This window comes from Ornithorhynchus anatinus, chromosome 1 (assembly GCF_004115215.2).
Source record: "Ornithorhynchus anatinus isolate Pmale09 chromosome 1, mOrnAna1.pri.v4, whole genome shotgun sequence".
NCBI lineage: Eukaryota > Metazoa > Chordata > Mammalia > Monotremata > Ornithorhynchidae > Ornithorhynchus > Ornithorhynchus anatinus.
This window is the reverse complement of record NC_041728.1, coordinates 31,958,368-31,964,154: the sequence shown is the minus strand read 5'-3', so window position 1 is coordinate 31,964,154 and position 5,787 is coordinate 31,958,368. Positions and strand designations below refer to the sequence as shown.

The following is a 5,787-nucleotide window of genomic DNA, read 5'->3' as shown; positions in this document are numbered from 1 at the left end:
GTTGTGCTGTCTGTCCTGTCCAAAGGCCCACACTGACAAGGGACAGGGTTGATGTGTGCTGAGAGAAAGGGGCAGCCTCTCTCCGCCTATGATTTTCTTAGGCTCCTCGGAAGGGGAGGACCGAGCTGAGTAGGGGCCAGCCACAGCTCAATCCCTTTAGATTGTAAACTCCTTGAGGGCAGGACAGGGTCTGTTCGTATGAATGTTCTCAAATAATTTCGGCAATTCTTAAATACTTAATATTTGCTAGAGGCTGGGGTGAGAGATACAAGATTATCAGTCGGAACACAGTCTCTGACCCACACAGGACTCACAGTCTATCTTATCACTATTTTACAGAGGAGGACACGGAGGACCGGAGAAGGTGAAGGTCGCGCAGCAGGCCAGTGATGGAACTGGGGTTCGAATCCAGGTCTCCTGCTCCCAGCTGCGTGCTCTTCCTACTAAGCCATGTGCACCTAGTTCAGTGATCTAAACACCAGATACGCAGCACAGTGCTCTGCACAGTAGCTGCTCAAAACCATTACTGAATCAATGAATGATTTACAGCATCGTGAGGACTTTAGTGGAGATAAAACGATCATATTTATTTGACCCTTTCTCATGGTATTTGTTAAGCATTCACTCCGTTCCAGGCACTACCGAGCGCTGGGATAGATGCGAGCTGATCGGGTTGGACACAGTCCGCGTCCCACATGGGGTTCAGGTCTCAATCCCCATTTTACGGATGAGGGAACTGAGGCAAACTGAAGTTAACTGACTTGCCCAAAGTCACACAGCAGTCAAGTGTTAGAGTTGGGATTAGAACCCTCATCCCAGGCCCATGCTCTATCCATTAGACCATGTTGCTTCTCTCTCCATCAGCTGTATTTACTGAGCTCTTACTGTGTGCAGAAGCATTTGGGAGAATACAATAGAACAGCATCAGTAGACACCTTGCCTGCTACGGTGTGCAGAGCGGCACTGTTATCAGACAATGGAATGTGTTGCTAGGGGAGTTGAGGAATCTTCTCAGGAAGGTTTTTTTCTATCTTTAATAGATTCGTTTTGCATCTGTTGAAATGTTTAAGGTGTGGCCCTAGTTAAATGCAGGGGGATTAGCCCCCTAAAACTTGCAGATTTTGATTTTTATGCTTAGCGGGTGCAGCCATCCAAGGGGGATGTTTTAAGCTTGTCTGGCAGTTTGGATTGTTCTCTGGCCAAGCTTCTGGGAAAGGAGAAGTTCCAGGAGGGATATTCTATCAACTTTACTGTACTGTACTCTCCCAACCGTTCAGTACAGTGCTCTGCACACTGTCAGCACTCAATAAATACAATTGTTGGATCGATGTTGTGTGCTCTGATAAAGTAGAGAAGAGAGACCAGAGTAGGACAGACACTGGAGCTGTGCTTGGCAGAGTTGACAGCAGAAATTAGGGGGTAAAGTTGTAATTAAGTAATAAAGTTGTAAAGTTGAAGCCGCGTTGCTTAGTGGAAAGAGCCCGGGCTTGGGAGTCAGAGGTCTGGGTTCTAATTCCGGCCCTGCCACTTGTCAGCTGTGTGACCTTAGGCAAGTCACTTCACTTCTCTGGGCCTCAGTTACCTCATCTGTAAAGTGGGGATGAAGATTGTGAACTCCACATGGGACAACCTGATTACCTTGTATCTACCCCAGGGCTTGGCACATAGTAAGCGTTTAATAAATACCAACATTATTATTAATAATACCATTTATTAAGTGCTTACAGTATATAGAGCACTGTACTAAGTGCTGGGAGAGAATGTACAGGTGGGAATTAAACACGGTTCTGTCCCTCGTGAATTCGCAATCTCAGAATCTAAGTGGGGAGAAAGGATTGGAGACAAACACGTCAGAAGTGATGAAGCATCAGAGCACAACACAAACTAATGCACAAAATAGGTTCGAAGTCTCGGTGGGGATGAAGGAGTCCAAGAGCGCGCAGGAGCAGCTTTTATCCCTGGCCTGATGTGCATGGTGGGTGCTGAATGCGGGGACCCTTGGTGTCAGGAGAGAAGGCGGCGGTTACCATGAAGCTTTTCTCGGCGGTGACGGAAGAGTCCAGGAGCGTACGGGAGTGGCTTTTATCCCCGTTCCTGTGGGCACAGGGCGTGTCAGCAACGGGGACGTTGGTGGCGGGAGGGAAAGTCAACGGTTGGAGGAAAATCATGGAGACGAGTCTCACCTGATTCCGGCCCCCCTCCACTCGACCAGCACACTGTCCACGTGGCCTCTCCTGGATGCTACTGCCAGAAACACACTTTTCTTCCTGAAAAAGTGACAAAACAGTACTCGCAAATACCAGACTACTCTCTGCACACCCCAGACAGCACTCATGTTACTGACCCCAGCGTAATAGATCACCTTGGGCATTCTGCTGACCACGCAACGTACCGGAAAGGCATCGTATAGAAGCATTTGGGGAAATCTACACAACCTAGGGTGAGTCTTCAGGGTACCCCTGGCCCCTCTTCATCTAGGTCCATAGCTTGTAGCGGTCCTCTCCCAGGTCTCTGTAAGTTGGGGAACTGCTTACAAGCCACAAGTCTTGGTGGTTGGAGTTAAAACGGTTGGGAGTTAATAAATAAAATAAAACCACTGGGCATCAAGGTGTTTAGTGCCGTATCAGTTCTGGGGAGGGGACAGACCAGCTGAAATTTGGACTGTCCTGAATGAAGCAGAATGGCCACCTTACTTCCAGCTACTTGCAAGGGGGTCCCACAAGCTAAAGCGTTAATTGCCTCAAATCTCACTGGTGAGGGAAGGGGTAGAATGGTATCTGAGGAGAAAGAGGAGACTCCAAGAAGTAATAGTAATAGTATTTACTATGTGCTTACTGGGTGCAGAGCACTGTACTAAGCACTGGGAGACAATACACAGTTGGAAGTTGGAGATGGTTCCTGTACCTAGACGGGGCTCACAATCTAAGAGTAGGGGTGGGGAGGTGGGATCGGAGACACACGCATCAGGAATGGTGAAACATTAAAACACAACACAAATACACAAAATAAAAATATGATCCCCAAGATGCTGAGACTAGAAGAGCAGAATTTCAGGCTCCTTGTGGCTCAGAGTCCAAAGCATAGCCAGTGCTCGAGCGCTTAACAAATACCATTTAATATTATTATTATCACCCACGGCCACTATGGTAGCTACCAGTATTCCCAGGGTTTTGTGGAGGCCTCATTCTGTGGATGTTTTTCTCTTTCCCACGGGGTGGTAGAAGGCAGGAGGGGATGGAGTCTCCTCAGTGGCATGGAGGTGTCAGTTCTCGGGGACGCGGGCTGTATGACTGTCTGGTGGGGGGAATGCCAAGAGTGCATGGCAGAAGCTTTTATCCCCAGCCTGGTAAGCCCAGAACATGCAGAGAACAGAGGCGGGATGGAAGACGGGAGTTACCACAGACACCGGGTTCCTGTCATTTTTCTGCATCATATCAATCTATCCATCAGTTAATAGTATTCTTCGAGTATTTACTTTGTGCAGAGCGCTGTATTAAGCCCTTGAGAAAGTACGATGCAATGGAGTTGCTAGACACGTTTCCTGTCCGTAAAGAGCTTAAAGTCTAGAAGATTTATATCCTTATAAACTTGCACTGAGCCGAGTCCAGAAGCAATCCCTCTTTGGGGGGTGAAGGTCATGGCCAGATCCTTGGATATAACTAGTACCTGAGTCTTGGCTTTCCGAGGCTCAGCCGCCACTGCCTTGTCTCCTAGACTTGCCTCTTGGGGAACGGCAGGGTCCTGCGGAGCAGGCAGAGCTGACATTTTGATCATCATGGAAGTAGAGTGGCAGAAGGAAATCAATCTCAGTAGCTTTCGATGAGGAGAGAGATCAAGTAGTGGGAAATGAATTTAGTGCAGCTCCGGGAATCCTCCGGAAGCCGTTCTAGTCTGGATGCCTAGGCTCCAGGCGGCCCCGGCGGGAAGGGAGGGAGTGGCACAGACAGTGATGACACAGGAAGGCCCCTTCGAGAAAGAAGCAGCATGGCCTAGTGGAAAGAGCGTGGGCCTGGGACTCGGAGGCCTTGGGTTCTATTCCTGGCTCCGCCACTTGTCCGCTGCACGACCTCGGGCAAGTCACTTAACTTCTCTGTGCCTTAGTTGCCTCATCTGTAAAATGGGGACCAAATGCTACTCCCTCCTGTCGAGACTGTGAGCCCCATGTGGGACAGGAACTGTGTTCAAACTAATAAGCTTGTATTTACTCCAGTGCTTAGAACAGTGCTTGACACAGAGTAAGCACGTAACAAATACTATTGTTATCGTTGTTATTATTAACAAGAAAATCTCCTGGCCTTGGAGAACCAATGCCCAATGTGAAGGTCCTAGGCTCTTGGGTGAGAGGAGCCCTTGGAGAGACCTGGGAAGGAGACTAGGTCTCTGGTCTGGCCCGTCTCGTGCAGTGATAGTTTCGTCCACCATCGGTGCCAATTTCCATTGATGTATTGATTCATTCATTCATTCAATAGTATTTATTGAGCACTTACTGTGTGCAGAGCACTGTACTAAGCACTTGGAATGTACAATTCGGCAACAAATAGAGACAATCCCTGCCCATTGATGGGCTTACAGTCTGATCAGGGGAGACAGACAAAAACAATAAATAGAATCAAGGGGATGTACATCTCATTAACAAAATAAATAGGGTAATAAAAATCTATACAAATGAGCAGACGAGCACAGTGCTGAGGGGAGGGGAAGGGGGAGGAGGAGGGGCAGAGGGAAAGGGGGGGAAGGGGGTTTAGCTAAGGGGAGGTGAAGGGGGGGGCAGAGAGGCAGCAGAGGGAGCAGTGCTGAACCAGTCTCCGAGAACACTTGCGGGGAGGCGGGAGCACACCAAAATAGGGCACAATAAGGTTACTTTGGCACCCCAGTTTGTCAAAAGTGGGCCCTTCCCCCTGTGGGTGTAGCCTCTATTCTCTAGGGAGCAGTCACCTGAAAAAAGTGCCTTCTCCCTGTGGCAGGCAGCACACCGGGAGTGGATGGTACCATGCCAGCTGCCTCACAACTCCCCAGTGCTGCTTCTCATGGTGTCACACCTGACCCAGCTTCAGCCGCAGTTTCTTCCCGTGAAAAAGCGTGGAAGAGGAGCAGCGGGGCCTATTGGAAAGAGCCCGGGCCTGGGAGTCAGAGGACCTGGGTTCTAATCCCGGATCTGCCACTTGTCTGTTGGTTGACATTGTGCAAGTCACTTAAATTCTCTGTGTCTCAGTTTCCTCATCTGTAAAACTGGGGTTCAGTGCTTGTTCTCCGTCTTACTTAGACGGTAACCCCCATGTGAGAAAGGGGCTGTATCTGACCTCATAGACTTGTACCTATCCCAGCACTCTGAGTTGTGCTTCATGCCTAGTAAGCACTTAAATACAATAATAGTAACAATAATTAATGACACTAAAAGCAAATGCGCCTACGCAGTCAATGGAAGACGATCTAGCACCACTGAAAACCAAGTTCCTACATTTTATTCCCCGTGAAATGTCCTCCTTGTCAGCGCTGAGTATCCCAGTGTGGTCTCCGGGTCCCTACACGCTCAAACTACCTCACTTCTCTGGGGATTCAGTCCCTTAACTAGCAGCCATCCCTTCCCACCAGCCCATCACCCCGAGTATAACCACCCCGCTCCGGGGCTCTGGTTTCTTGTAGGTCGGCTCAGGGAATGAATTATTCACGTCTGCCAGGGATACCGAATCTGCCCTGCCCAGGTTGCCAGCAGGAAGGAGCTGCTGCTTTGTTCAGAGGATGAACGGCCTAGACCACGCCCCCACTCAGGTAAATGCTCCATTCCTG

General features: G+C 49.2%; 1 long non-coding RNA gene across 1 annotated transcript; it reads right to left on the bottom strand.

Moving 5' to 3' along the window:
- Positions 1 to 1,713: 1,713 nt before the first annotated feature.
- On the bottom strand, positions 1,714 to 4,025 carry LOC114812149. Its single transcript, XR_003759795.1, has 3 exons — positions 3,667 to 4,025; positions 2,184 to 2,267; positions 1,714 to 2,094 (listed from the first exon to the last, which is right to left on the bottom strand). It is a non-coding gene; the product is annotated as an uncharacterized LOC114812149 (long non-coding RNA).
- Positions 4,026 to 5,787: the final 1,762 nt, after the last annotated feature.